Below are 16,168 nucleotides of genomic sequence, written 5' to 3'. Positions count from 1 at the left end.
ACAAAATAAAGATTTGTTATAACCTTAATAATAAAAGAAAAAATAACAAAACGAGATTATATTATCTATAATTTTTTTAGAAAACTATAATAAAAAAACTTATTCTATTATTCTAGAATCTATAAACAGTTTAGTTTTCTATCAAAAGAAAAGAAGATATACAAATTTCGAATAGATTGATTAAATGAAATATCAAAAATCCCATAATTGAATCTATTATTCAGAAAATATCAGTAAATACATGTATATTTTTTTTGAATCGTTTCATTCGCGAGGAGCTGGATGAGAAGAAACTCTCATGTCCGGTTCTGTAGTAGAGATGGAATTTAGAAATAACCATCAACTATAACCCCAAAAGAACCAGATTCCGTAAACACCATAGAGGAAGAATGAAAGGAATATCTTATCGAGGCAATAGTATTTGCTTCGGGAGATACGCTATTCAGGCACTTGAACCCGCTTGGATCACATCGAGACAAATCGAAGCCGGACGAAGGGCAATGACACGAAATGCACGACGCGGTGGAAAAATATGGGTACGTATATTTCCGGACAAACCCGTTACACTAAGACCCACAGAAACACGTATGGGTTCAGGGAAAGGATCCCCCGAATATTGGGTAGCTGTTGTTAAACCAGGTAGAATACTTTATGAAATGAGTGGAGTAGCCGAAAATATAGCCAGAAAAGCTATTTCAATAGCGGCATCCAAAATGCCTATACGAACCCAATTCATTACTTCGGGATAGAAATGTAGAATCAAAGGAAAGCGATCTTTGTTTAAGATGAAAAAAAAACAATTGCAGATTTATTTTTTTTTTTTTTTGAAAAACAATATTTCTTTTTTTTTTTTTTTACTTCGCCCTTTGCATTGAAAGAAAAGATTCCAAAATAATATGATTCAACCTCAAACCCTTTTGAATGTAGCAGATAACAGCGGAGCCCGAGAATTGATGTGTATTCGAATCATAGGGGCTAGTAATCGACGATATGCTCATATTGGTGACGTTATTGTTGCTGTAATCAAGAAAGCCGTCCCAAATACACCTCTAGAAAGATCAGAAGTGATCAGAGCTGTAATTGTACGTACTTGTAAAGAACTCAAACGAGAAAATGGTATGATAATACGATATGATGACAATGCTGCGGTTGTTATTGATCAAGAAGGAAATCCAAAAGGAACTCGAATTTTTGGTGCGATTGCCCGAGAATTGAGACAGTTAAATTTCACTAAAATAATTTCATTAGCACCTGAAGTATTATAAAATGAGACAGACCGTGAGATAGTTATACTATTTGAATGAAATTAATTAGTAGATTGTGTATCACGTATATACCTTTTAAAATTCATAACTATTTAATAAAAAAGAATGTTGATTAGATCAAAAATTTAAGTAACCAATAATTTTCGTTTATCATGGGTAAGGACACTATTGCTAACATAATAACCTCTATTCGCAATGCTGACATGAATAGAAAAGGAATGGTTCGAATACCATCTACTAACATCACCGAAAACATTGTTAAAATACTTTTACGAGAAGGTTTTATTGAAAACGTAAGGAAACATCGGGAAAGCAACAAGGATTTTTGGGTTTTAACCCTACGACATAGAAGAAATAGGAAAGGACCATATAAAACGATTTTAAATTTAAAACGGATCAGTCGACCTGGTCTCCGAATATATTCTAACTATCAAAAAATTCCTAGAATTTTAGGCGGAATGGGCATTGTAATTCTGTCTACTTCTCGGGGTATAATGACAGACCGAGAAGCTCGACTACAGGGAATCGGCGGCGAAATTTTGTGTTATATATGGTAATCTTTATGATATTCGAATTATACACAGAACTTCCCTATTTGTAAAAAAAAAAAAAAAAGAAAAGAGGTGGGTTTATAGTTTATAATACGACTCCCCCTTGATTAATTGATACTTTGAAGGGTGTTTCGTCTGGAATGAAAGAGCAAAAAAGGATTTCTGAAGGTTTAATTACTGAATCACTTACCAATGATATGTTTTGGGTTTGTTTAGATAATGAGGATCCAATTCTAGGTTACGTTTCAGGAAGGATTCAACATAGTTTTATCCATATACTAGGTAATAGAGAGTCAAAATTTCAGTAAGTTGTTACGATTCAACCAGGACCAGAAGGCGTATAATTTATAGACTACGAAACAAAGATTCGAATGATTAGGTGAAGTAGTCTTTTCACGTGCAATATTCTTTTTTTTGTAGGGAGATCCAATTCGAAATAGAAAATTTCAAGAAACTTATTTTCTTCCAATAAGTAGATTAAGGTAAGGAATAAAAAATATGAAAATAAGGGCCTCCATTCGGAAAATTTGTGAAAAATGTCGCCTGATCCGTAGGCGGAGACGAATTATGGTAATTTGTTCCAATCCGAGACATAAACAAAGACAAGGATAATCTTTATAAAAAAAAGGACCCCTAAAGGCCACCCACAATATATACATAAAAAGAAATTAAAGGATCCGTTTTGACATGAAATGGATATATCCATATATCTCTGACTTAGATTTATGAGATGATAAAATATGGCAAAACCCATACCAAGAATCGGTTCACGTAGAAATGGACGTATTAGCTCACGTAAAAGTACGCGTAGAATACCAAAGGGCGTTATTCATGTTCAAGCAAGTTTCAACAATACAATTGTGACTGTTACAGATGTACGGGGTCGGGTAATTTCTTGGTCCTCCGCCGGTACGTGTGGATTCAAAGGTACAAGAAGAGGGACACCATTTGCCGCCCAAACCGCAGCAGGAAATGCTATTCGGGCAGTAGTGGATCAAGGGATGCAACGAGCCGAAGTTATGATAAAGGGCCCCGGTCTCGGAAGAGATGCAGCATTAAGAGCTATTCGGAGAAGCGGTATACTATTAAGTTTCATACGGGATGTAACCCCTATGCCACATAATGGCTGTAGGCCCCCTAAAAAACGACGTGTGTAAAAATAAACATTGAAGAGAAATTTCAAGAGAAATAAATAATTCAATGATTTTATCAAAAAATATTACTATGGTTCGAGAGAAAATCAGAGTATCGACTCGGACACTAAAGTGGAAGTGTGTTGAATCAAGAGCAGACAGTAAGCGTCTTTATTATGGACGCTTTATTCTGTCTCCACTTATGAAGGGACAAGGGGATACTATAGGCATTGCGATGCGAAAAGCTTTGCTTGGAGAAATAGAGGGAACATGTATCACACGTGCAAAATCTGAAAAAATCCCACATGAATACTCTACCATAGTCGGTATTCAAGAATCAGTACATGAAATTTTAATGAATTTGAAAGAAATTGTATTGAGAAGTAATCTGTATGGAACTCGTGATGCGTCTATTTGTGTCAAGGGTCCTGGATGCGTAACTGCTCAAGACATCATCTTACCACCTTCGGTGGAAATCGTTGATAATACACAGCATATAGCTAACCTAACGGAACCAATTAATTTTTGTATTGAATTAAAGATCGAGAGGAATCGCGGATATCATATACAAACGCCAAATAATTTTCAAGACGCAAGTTATCCTATGGATGCTATATTCATGCCTGTTCGAAATGTTAATCATAGTATTCATTCTTATGTAAATGGGAATGAAAAACAAGAGATACTTTTTCTCGAAATATGGACCAATGGAAGTTTAACTCCTAAAGAAGCACTTCATGAAGCCTCTCGGAATTTGATTGATTTATTTATTCCTTTTTTACATGCGGAAGAAGAAAAAGAAAACTTCCATTTTAAAAATAATAAACAAAAAGTTACTTTACCCCTTTTTACTTTTCATGAGAAATTGGCGAAACTAAGAAAAAAGAAAAAAGAAAGAGCATTAAAATATATTTTTATTGACCAATCAGAATTGCCTCCTAGGATCTATAATTGCCTCAAAAGGTGCAATATACATACATTATTTGACCTTTTGAATAATAGTCCAGACGAACTTATGAAAATCAAACATTTTCGCATAGAAGACGTAAAACATATATTAGACATTCTCGAAATGGAAAAGAATTTTGCATAAATTTGAAATCCATTGGATTTTTGTTGTAAAAAAACTTTATAAAAAAAAAAGACGAAAATGAAGTTTGAATCTTTAACAGAATCCGTATACTCAAAATAAATCAAAAATTTCATTAAATATGTGTATCTAGGGGTAATTCACTTTGAAGCAACTATTCCCTAGATACACACATCGTGATATTTTATTTATTTCACAATTGAATCAATTTAAAAAAGCCCTAAAGTTAGGGATTTATCAATCGGTAATGTTGCTCCAATACCCAACCAAAGAGCTACTGCGGTACCAATCAAAAAGACGGTTGTCGCTACTGGACGACGAAATGGATTTTGGAATTTATTGACATTCTCCAAAAATGGTACAGTTAATAATCCCGCCGGTACGGAAACCATTAAAAGAACACCCAATAACTTATTTGGCACTGTACGAAGTATTTGAAATACGGGAAAGAAATACCATTCCGGCAATATTTCCAAAGGAGTTGCAAATGGATCTGCGGGTTCACCAATCATTGATGGTTCTAGAACCGCTAAGCCCACGTTACATGCAATAGTACCTAGAATGACTACTGGAAAAATATATAAAAGATCATTGGGCCATGCGGGTTCTCCGTAATAATTATGACCCATACCCTTAGCCAATTTAGCTCTTAATACAGGATCATTCAAATCTGGTTTTTTTGTTATTAGGATAGGTGAATTATTATGGATCCATCCCCCGAAAGAACCGGACATGATAATTTTTCATCATCCGGCTCGAGCACAAATCAAACGAACCAACTGGATCCAGAAAAAAAAATCGATATCTTATCCAAGCATATATAAAATAAATGAGTGATTCAATGTAAGAAAAAATTTAGCGGATTCCGTTTTCAAGAGTTACAATTATCCATTGCAAGGAATTAAGTTCGTACAGATAAATGCTCAATACCCAAGTAGGCTTACAAAGTTGATAATGTTCAAGTGCTTTCTGGGTCGTCTCAAACCTTGCGATGGGGCTTTAGCCCCCAAAAATATTGATACTTTTTACATCCAAAGGATTTACTTGTTACTAATAGAGTCTAGCCTATGTTCTTCTTTAGATCCCTTGTTTCACTCCGATAGTATTATAAATCGAGTCAATGCAGAGGAAATGAATGCATTTTCATACTATTAAGTAAGTGAAATAGATAAAACATAATCTGTATTATGGCATATATATCACCTATTCTAATGGATCTTACGGAGCCTGGTCATGCACGACATGGTCAAGTCTGATCATGGAAAAGATTCTCTTCAAGCGAACCAGCCTACCCTCTGTATGGAGCTTTCGCGGTGGTTGGAATAAAGACACATTTTGTTGTGAATCCCAATGTGGCAGATAAAAAGACATATATCTACACGGTCCAATCAATAGTTCAAGTCACACACTCCCATAATCCATTTTCTCTTCGAAGAATTCCCTTCAACTATTATTGAAAAATAACGAATAAAATTTCGTGGAGTTGAAGGGAAATATCCAAATACATGTCTTATTTTTCAATAATCCATATTTGCAGCAATGAAATACTCTTCTTCCCCCCTGAGTAATCATAAATAACTAATTACAAATCTATGATTTCTATTCTCTATAAAGGACCAGAAATGCCTTGCTTACGTATCATTGGGAAGTGCATTAACATAAATACGGCAGTAAGAAGAGGTAATACAAAAGTGTGTAAACTATAAAAACGAGTCAAGGTAGATTGTCCCACACTAGCACTTCCGCGTAATAACTCTACCAAAGGCGACCCTATTACTGGAATAGCTTCCGGTACACCTGTTACAATTTTGACTGCCCAATAACCAATTTGGTCCCGAGGTAAGGAATAACCAGTTACACCAAAGGATGCGGTCAATACAGCCAGAACCACACCTGTAACCCAAGTCAATTCACGAGGTTTTTTAAATCCACCAGTAAGATACACGCGAAATACGTGCAGGATCATCATTAAGACCATCATACTTGCCGACCATCTATGAACTGATCGGATTAACCAACCAAAATTTGCTTCCGTCATTATATATTGAACAGAAGCAAAAGCCTCAGTAACGGTCGGACGGTAGTAAAAAGTCATAGCAAACCCCGTAGCTACTTGTACTAAAAAACAAGTAAGCGTAATTCCTCCTAGACAATAAAATATGTTGACATGAGGAGGAACGTATTTACTAGTTATATCATCTGCAATCGCCTGAATTTCAAGACGTTCTTCGAACCAATCATACACTTTATTGAGATAGGTAAACCAAGGGGACCCCCCTCTGAGAACCGTATATGAGAATTTCGTCTCGTACGGCTCAAACAGAAACACCCAAATACCGCTCGTAACGGATATGTGTACTAAAAAGTTTCAAACTTCTTAATGCTATGATTCAATTTTTTGTATCAAGATACGAAAGAATCAAAATCCGAAAAGTCTTCTTTGTAGTTATAATGCCCAAATATCAAGTCGGCTCATTCATAGTTATATTGATCATTAGGGGCCTCTTGAATCTTCTATTTACCTATTTTTTTTCTTTGATTTGTATGTAATGCGACTTTACTCTTGTTTTCTTTATTATTGATAGGAATTATCTTGTTAAGACCCTATGAATCAATTAAAACCTTAGATTCAGACTAGAACCACGATGATTCAATAAAAAACCTTCCAAAAAAAGTTCAAAAATTCCCTGAGTAAGAACCCTTGGATTATCACTTATTCAATGCTTATTCAATGACTGAATATAATGAAAAAAGCTAAAGAAAGGTTTATCCTTTAACCAAAATAAGTAGAGAACGAAAGAATAAATTTTTTTTATTTATCACTTCTAACTCTTGTTTCGGAGTCCGGCCACGAGGTCTGATAAGTATGAATCATAGTTCTAATATTTGTTCTAATATTTTGGAATCTATTTCATATATTCTGTGCTCCAGATACTAGCCTAGACTGAATATCCAACGAGATCAAATCATCTTCATCAAGATGACCGACTTCTTCTCTGTCGTATCCATAGGATCAATTCTAACAAGTCACACACTCATATTCCGGAAATACAGAAAAAAATAAATTCCACGATCGAACTACCAAAAAATAGTGGGCTAAAAAGCAGAAACCTACATACTTTAGACTTTCCTTTTTATTGAAAAGTTATTTAGGGGTTCTTGTGAATCGAATCTAATTGCTTGAAATTCCGTCCAGTAAAATGGAAGAATTATAAATCTCCAAAATAATACATAGGAATATCGCAAATAAACCCATCGCGACACCCATTAAAGGTGTAGTTCCCCACCCAGGAGCCACTTTACCATATTCCGAATTCAATGGTTTCAATAAATCCCCTACAACAGTTCGTCTTGGCCCAGATCTAGAACTATCGTCAACGGTTTGTGTAGCCATAAATAATCCTATATTTTTTTTTATTCAGTGAGATCTGTTGACTTTGTATACCATTCCGTTGTAAATAAATGATCTTATTATAGATCCATTGTGGTCTTGAAATTATATAATAATGGAAACAGCAACCCTAGTTGCCATCTCTATATCTGGTTTACTTGTAAGTTTTACTGGGTATGCCTTATATACTGCTTTTGGGCAACCCTCTCAACAACTAAGAGATCCATTCGAGGAACACGGGGACTAGTTGAAGTAATGAGCCTCACAATATTGTGAGGCTCATTACTTCAATTGAGATAATGAGAAATCATTTTGCCTTTTTAGTTGGAGTTGGAACTTTAGGCGGTTCGCGAAAAAAGATAGCGAAAAAAATTATTCCTAGAGTCGAGACTAAGAGGAATGTATAAACCAATGCTTCCATAGATTTGATTTCGGTTTACAATTATAGCTTCCATACCTGTTTAATTGGGATCTTTTTACGGATAAAAAAAAGACCAAGACAAGAGTCAAAGAAATGAAAAGTAAGCAATCCGAATAAAGATTTATCCGGTACCCTATCTATGTCAAATCAAAAAATAAAGGAAAAAAAGAACAGAGCAATCTTGTATCAGACTAGACTCTTTTTGTAGTTGGATCTCCAAGTTTTTGGAATGCCCCAAATTCTACTTGAGCGTCCAAATCTGGGTCAATACCAGCAAAGACATCTCTGAACAAGGTTCTCGCACCATGCCAAATGTGTCCGAAGAAGAAGAGCAAAGCAAAGGAAGCATGCCCAAAAGTAAACCAACCCCTTGGACTGCTACGAAAAACCCCATCGGATTTCAAAGTAGCACGATCTAATTCAAAAATTTCACCCAATTGAGCACGTCTAGCATATTTTTTCACAGTAGCAGGATCACTATAACTGACTCCATTGAGTTCACCGCCATAGAACTCAACAGTTACACCGACCTGTTCAACACTATACTTCGATTCTGCTCTTCGAAAAGGAACATCGGCTCTAACAATTCCGTCTCCGTCTACCAAAACAACCGGAAATGTTTCAAAAAAGGTCGGCATACGGCGTACAAAAAGTTCGCGCCCTTCTTTATCTCTAAAAACAGGGTGTCCTAACCAACCAACAGCTATTCCATCCCCGTTGTCCATGGAACCCGCTCTGAATAATCCACCTTTTGCGGGATTATTCCCGATATAATCATAAAAAGCTAATTTTTCAGGAATTTTAGACCAAGCTTCTGATAAACTTTGATTTTCGGCTAACCCGGTACTAACTCTTCGATATATTTCTTGCTGGAAGTATCCCTGATCCCATTGATAACGAGTGGGCCCAAATAATTCAATCGGGGTAGTTGCTGAACCATACCACATAGTTCCAGCAACAACAAAAGCTGCAAAAAATACAGCAGCGATACTACTGGAAAGGACGGTTTCAATATTTCCCATACGTAATCCTTTGTATAGACGTTGGGGCGGACGAACACTAAGATGGAATAGGCCCGCTAATATGCCCAATGTACCTGCTGCAATATGATGCGAGGCTATTCCGCCCGGAACAAAAGGATCAAACCCTTCGACACCCCACGCAGGATTTACGGCTTGTACCCTTCCGGTTAATCCATAAGGATCGGATACCCATATTCCCGGACCATACAATCCGGTTACATGAAATGCACCAAAACCAAAGCAACCCAACCCTGAGAGAAATAAATGAATTCCAAAAATCTTCGGCAAATCCAAAGAAGGTTTTCCTGTACGTTCATCACAAAATATTTCTAGATCCCAATACACCCAATGCCAGATAGCTGCTAAGAAGCACAATCCAGAAAACACAATATGTGCTCCGGCCACACCTTCGTAACTCCAAATACCCGGATTCGTTATAGTCCCTCCTGTGATACTCCAACCCCCCCATGAATTGGTTATTCCTAAACGAGTCATGAAGGGTATAACGAACATACCCTGTCTCCACATTGGATCAAGAACAGGATCAGAGGGATCAAAAACTGCTAATTCGTATAGGGCCATTGAACCGGCCCAACCAGCAACTAGAGCTGTATGCATTATATGAACAGAAAGCAAACGACCGGGATCATTCAATACAACGGTATGAACACGATACCAAGGCAAACCCATGGAAATACCCCTTTATCAAGGAAAAATAGACACTATGTAACTTTATTGCACTGAAAAAAAAAACTATGCTACGGACCTCCCCTTTTGAGGGGATTATCTTGGCGAAAGGATTAATATTTAGTCTATTCTTTTAGTAATAATGGAACAATTCGATTCTATTCGTAGGAACAAAAAGAAGCAGATCTATTCTATACTCGATAAGTACCAATACGCAATGGTAGATGGGAATTGATCCTATTTTATAGGAGTGAATGTATACATACTTGTTCATCATTCAAAAACCTATTCGGGAAGAAGTTTCCCTTATTAATTCTGTTTTCCTTTTTTATGAACTTATTAAATCTATGTATAAAATATGCTAAAAGATAAAATCTGATAAAGGCCCATCTTATTTATTAAGACAATAAACCCGTTGTTACGCTTCCACATCAAAGTTAGCTATAGTACTTAATTCTTTTTTCTTTGCTTTAATGCCTATTGGTGTTCCAAAAGTACCTTTTCGAAGTCCCGGAGAGGAAGACGCATCGTGGGTTGACCTATAGTGCGACTTGTCAGATATATTGGGTCATATGGTATTTCCCCGTTCTCTCCCCCGATCGAGATATCCTCTCTTTCGCCCAAGACGGATTGATTTAATCATCAAAAATTTGGAGCGTGAAGTGCAATTAGATCTATTTTTTGGGGGGTATCCAGATTAATATTATCAATTAGAATAATTTATGGTTTTCTCGGTTGTACTAATAAAATGAAGTATCCAGGCTCCGCTTAGAAAAAACTCAATTTGGAATCTATCTATTCTATGATTACTACTACTTGTATCATATTCGATTTATCAATAGCATTGATAGAAAACTTTTAATCAATCGAGTAATATGAAGTAAATTGAAAAAAAAAAAGAAGTCGTAGCAAAAAGCCATGCTATTGGGGCATTTGTCCTATATGTGCAAATCCAAATCGGGCAGATCTTGACTCGGAGTAGAGCATAAACCTAAAAGAATTGAAGAAGACCATTTTGGAACAAGAAAATGACATCGGAATTGAAATTGAATCTCGATGAAACAATATATCAATGAAAAGTTAGTTCGATAAATTGAAAATTTAATGAATTGTTTTTTTATTTATTGAAATTTATAGTATAGATAAACGACCGCGGGCCAAAGGACAAAACTCATCCATTTTGAAAAAAAAAATGGAAGGTAAGAAAAAGCCCCTTCATTAGAAGTTAGAAAGAGTCCTCTAAAGAAGGCTAAAATCTAAACATTGATTCTTTTTTCGCTATTTTTTTTGAACCGTATGCATCAAAAGGTGCCCGTACGGTTCTTAAGGGATACAATTTTATCCTAATCAACCGACTTTATCGAGAAAGATTACTTTTTTTAGGCCAAGAGGTTGATAGTGATATTTCGAATCAACTTATTAGTCTTATGGTATATCTCAGTATGGAGGATGATACCAAAGATCTGTATTTATTTATAAACTCTCCCGGTGGAGGGGTAATAAGCGGATTAGGTATTTATGATACTATGCAATTTGTGCAACCAGATGTACAGACAATATGCATGGGATTAGCCGCTTCAATGGGATCTTTTATTCTAGTCGGAGGAGAAATTACCAAACGTCTAGCATTCCCGCACGCTCGGCGCCAATGAGTTTTTTTTAGACAAAAAGAAAACTATGCCTTCGCCATATAAAATATTAGTAATAATAGCATGGCACTTTGAATTCGATATGAGAATTTTTTTTTTCTAAACCATTAGGTTATGTATCGAAAGAGTAGTATGAGATAAAAGGCATTTCCGATTGTAGGCTGATTTATCGCGGAGGCCTCTTTCAGCGTCACAAACTTTTTTGTTTTCACGACGGAAGACTCTTAACAATATTTCTGTTATGAAAGACTACGAAATATTTATTTTTAAGAAAAAAAATAAAAAAAAGAAACTTTGGGATTGCTGAATAACAAACGAAATCATAAAGCAACGGAACCATCATAGTATTTTGAAATTACTAAAAAAAAGGAAGGGTGGTTATTGGATCATTTACTGCTCTGGGTCTGCTAGATCCTATATTTTCTATTCCTTCGCTGGAAGGTAAAAATGAATTCCATTGTGGAGCCGTATGCACTGCACAAAGGATGCCTGTACGGTTGTTAATCCTATCTTTTTTTTATTATCTTTGACTCATCATGATAATGATGTAAGATAGAGAAAACCATTTATTAAATCATCAGGGTAATGATCCATCAACCTGCTAGTTCTTTTTATGAGGCACAAACGGTAGAATTTATCCTGGAAGCGAAAGAACTACTGAGGCTGCGCGAAATCCTCACAAGGGTTTATGTACAAAGAACAGGCAAACCCTTATGGGTTATATCCGAAGACATGGAAAGGGATGTTTTTATGTCAGCAACAGAAGCCCAAGCTCATGGAATTGTTGATCTTGTAGCGGTTGAATAACAAATAGCAGGTATTTCACGCAAAAATCCGAAATTTTCGATTTTCTCTTTTTACCGGGGTTAATATATTACTATTAATCATATTAATTATTAATATCGAATATAGAAGTAATTCATAATCATCCGGTTAGGATTGATCTAAACCAACTCATTATGTATACAATTCAACATGCCAACTATTAAACAACTTATTAGAAACACAAGACAGCCAATCAGAAATGTCACCAAATCGCCCGCCCTTCGGGGATGCCCTCAGCGTCGAGGAACATGTACTAGGGTGTATGTGCGACTCGTTTAGACCATGGACCGGGACAAAAGAAAGTACAAAATTTTTCCCGTATCAGTTATAAGTACAGTGAATAGGATAGAATGAATGGAAGAAATCCGTTCACTACCGAAAATAAATAAACAAAGATTTATCGTATCCTTTTATTGTGTATCAAATTTATGGTTTCTATTGGTGCAAATCCAATCATCTCTATTTTCAATTTTAGATGAGAAAGAATTCCCCATTGGTAACAAATGCTTATCCATTAAGCAGAGGAAATCCTATTTAACAGAAGGATTATAGCCTTATTCTTCCAAGAACGGACTAAGAGGGTCAGCTACCCAACCAATCTTCATAATTAAATACCGTTACTGTATAGGTAGATCTCGTTGTGAAAGACCGATTACTAGATAATTCATGGGTAGAGCCAAAGAGGGTGAACTGTACAAGTTAACAATAACATTGATGAAATAAAAGAAGGAGCTCCGGTGTATAGAGAGGACCTCACCGTTTAAGAAGTAACCATAGAAACGAAGGAACCCACTATTTCTTTATCCATTTCTATTTTTATTTATTTACTCTATTTTTGTTTTTTATACCTAGTAAAAATACTATTTCGTATTTTGGGGTGATTAGAACAAAAAAAGAAATAGTGGTCGGGAAGGTTATAGTAGCAAAAGCCATTGGAATTTTTATTTTATACATTGGAAAAATACGTTTTGTTATTAATAGACTAGGAAAGGAGAAAGGAATAACTGAAAGAAAGGAAATCCATTAGTTATTCATCAAAGTTTCATTTATTCAATGACTAGAATTAAACGAGGATATATAGCTCGGAGACGTAGAACAAAAATTCGTTTATTTGCATCAAGCTTTCGAGGGGCTCATTCAAGACTTACTCGAACTATTACTCAACAGAAAATAAGAGCTTTGGCTTCAGCTTATCGGGATAGAGGTAGGCAAAAAAGAAATTTTCGACAGTTGTGGATCGCTCGAATAAATGCAGTAATTCGATCTAATAAGGTAGACTACAGTTATAGTAGATTCATACACAATCTGTACAAGAGGCAGTTGCTTCTTAATCGTAAAATACTTGCCCAAATCGCGATATTAAATAGAAATTGTCTTTATATGATTTCCAATGAGATCATAAAATACGAAGATTGCAAAGAATCCAGCGGAATGCTTAAAATGGAGTTCTCTGGAGAATGAACTCCGAGAAGGTAGAGTAGAAATTAGTATGATAAAATATGATAAAGTGGTCAAAATGAGCAAATATGTTCAATAAAAAAAAAACGATTTATTCTTCTTCCACTATTCTTTCTTTTTCTTACGACACGACAATCGAATCTAGATTTTCGGATTTTTCGAACAAAGAATCAATCTGCGGTTGAGTTTGGATTAGAATTTTAATTCAATTAAAGAGTAAGCTAAGTCTATTTATTCCTGGTTCTAAGACCAATAGTTCTAGCGGTCGACTCGCTTCTTTCAAATTGTTTCTCATTATTAAGAAAAGGTAACAAAGATAAAATACGAGCTTGTTTTATAGCAATAGTAATTAAGCGTTGCTGTTTTAAGGTCAATCTATTTACCCGTCTAGATAATATTTTTCCTTGTTCACTAATAAATCGACTAATTAAACTCATGTTTCTATAATCAATTCGATCCCCCGATGGAATCGGGGGCAAACGCCTACGAAAAGATCGTTTGGATTTAAGAAAGAGTCGCTTGGATTTATCCATGGTTTTTTTATTCCTTATCCCGAAAATCCTATTTCTTAATTCTAAATCATTTTAGATCCGATCGAAATAGGATTTGGTTTGTTTATATTTAAATCTAAAATATGTCTAATATATGTAATTTTTCATCTTCCTTGGATTGGAAAAGGGTGACACACAGCCGATCGGTTCGATCTATTTCTTTATCTCCCCATGAATCGTATGTTTGTAACACCGGGGACAGAATTTTCTCAATTCCAATCGACTAGGCGTATTGTGTCGATTCTTTTGAGTAATATATCTGGAAATCCCTATTGATTCCTTATTAACACCGTTTCGAACACAACGAGTACATTCCAAAATAACAGTTACTCGGGCATCTTTACCCTTGGCCATGAACCTCCCTTGGATTTTTGATTCACGCAACTCTTCCATTTTCCGATCCAAAATGAAGAAAAAAAGAAAAATTGGTAACTCGAAATAAAATTATGAAAGATTTCGTTACAATCAAATATTAAAATATAGTAATACAATAATTTCTAAATTTAGAATCGCAGTACAGTTTTTCATTTAAGTATTTTGTATGATATTGTTGCCCTAGCCATCACATTTTCATTTTCGTTCTCACTCTTTTATTAATTAAATTTGAACCTGGCGCCGCGTCCGAGTTTGACTGAGGTTGAATCCATTTTGATTCTTTCTAACTTATTCTAAGTCTAAAAACTCTAAAAAAAAGAAGGGGGAAGGGGATTAGTCAAAGATATTTGATTGTTTTTCTAATCTTCTTCACCCCTTCCCAAGTCAATAACTAGAATGAAAAAAACGGGAATACCAACGCATCCGGGAATAAACGATTGATCTCGATTAATAGACCCGCTAAAGCCCCGAACCATATAGTACTTACTACCGGTGCCACGGAGAGATATGTTTTTAGATCTCGCATTGAAAACCCTCCTACTTTATAGTAATTTGTAATACATACTGGTATTACATACCATCAAATGTATATATAGTTAATAACCGCTTGTATTGTCCGCGGAATTCCTAATTCAAATTGAAATGTACAACAGTTCAATTCGGTAGATATTCCCTTTTTTATTAAAAAAAATATGTAGCTTTCCGCCCCACCCCAAATATTCATTTTTCTTTACGGCGGATTTAATATTTATTATTTCATACGTATATAAGTCTTTTTATTATTTTTATTATATTTTATATATGATATGAGACAAAAAAGAAGAAATGGCAAGATAATTTGTGTATACCAATGGAGGAAATAAATAAAAAATGTGGAAAACAAGACAGGGATTCTCTACAATAACACTGTAGACCAATTGAAAGGGATGTAGCGCAGCTTGGTAGCGCGTTTGTTTTGGGTACAAAATGTCACGGGTTCAAATCCTGTCATCCCTACCTATTACTTATCTTCTGAACAGTAACGAGGAATCAATTGAGATCCATAAAAATTGAACATACATATATCGAATCAATCTTTTTTTATTTAATTTTATGATATTCTCTATGATAATATATGTATCGAAGATATATTCGGGTTGCTTTTAGTTTGATAATAAAACGCTCTTAGTTCAGTTCGGTAGAACGCGGGTCTCCAAAACCCGATGTCGTAGGTTCAAATCCTATAGAGCGTGATTCGATTCTTGTTGTTGTTAAATCAAAATGATACTGAAATAATTCAACAGAAATCAAAATTTTACCTCCTATAAAGCAAGTAGGGGGTCAATCAAAAAAAAGAACTGTTAATTAATCAAAGGTCCAACTGATCCCCCCGTCTGTATTGTAAATATGCGGTCACAAATAATCCAGCCAAAGTAATAGGAATTAGACCTAATACGATTCCAAATAGAAAAACTTCAATCATTTCAATTTAGTTGAACGAGGAAAAGGAGAGGTAATATCTATCCTTAAAATATTAATCGGTATTGCCCATGAATCTCAATGACCAAGAATTCGAAATTGAATTGACAAGGTAAAGAACTCTACAATATATAGAATATATTGAATAACACCGAAATCTTTCTTTTTTTTGAATTGTGCATTCAATGAATTTTAATCAAATAAGTCGTATCTTGTTCAGACCGATAAATAGAGCTGAGGTTATAGTTAAAACTGCTAGTAGAAAACCGAAATAACTAGTGATAGTAGGCAT

At 35.2% G+C, this 16,168-nt stretch overlaps 2 non-coding genes across 2 annotated transcripts; both read left to right on the top strand.

The window, feature by feature from the left end:
• The first annotated feature begins 15,340 nt into the window (after positions 1-15,340).
• TRNAP-UGG (transfer RNA proline (anticodon UGG)) lies at positions 15,341-15,414 on the top strand. The gene has a single exon. It is a non-coding gene; the product is annotated as a tRNA-Pro (tRNA).
• A 162-nt stretch (positions 15,415-15,576) lies between these two features.
• TRNAW-CCA (transfer RNA tryptophan (anticodon CCA)) lies at positions 15,577-15,650 on the top strand. The gene has a single exon. It is a non-coding gene; the product is annotated as a tRNA-Trp (tRNA).
• The last annotated feature ends 518 nt before the right edge of the window (positions 15,651-16,168 follow it).

This window comes from Cucumis melo, unplaced genomic scaffold (assembly GCF_025177605.1).
Source record: "Cucumis melo cultivar AY unplaced genomic scaffold, USDA_Cmelo_AY_1.0 utg001026l, whole genome shotgun sequence".
NCBI classification, from domain to species: Eukaryota; Viridiplantae; Streptophyta; class Magnoliopsida; order Cucurbitales; family Cucurbitaceae; genus Cucumis; species Cucumis melo.
The sequence above is the reverse complement of the archived record's forward strand: the minus strand, read 5'-3'. Positions and strand labels throughout refer to the sequence as shown.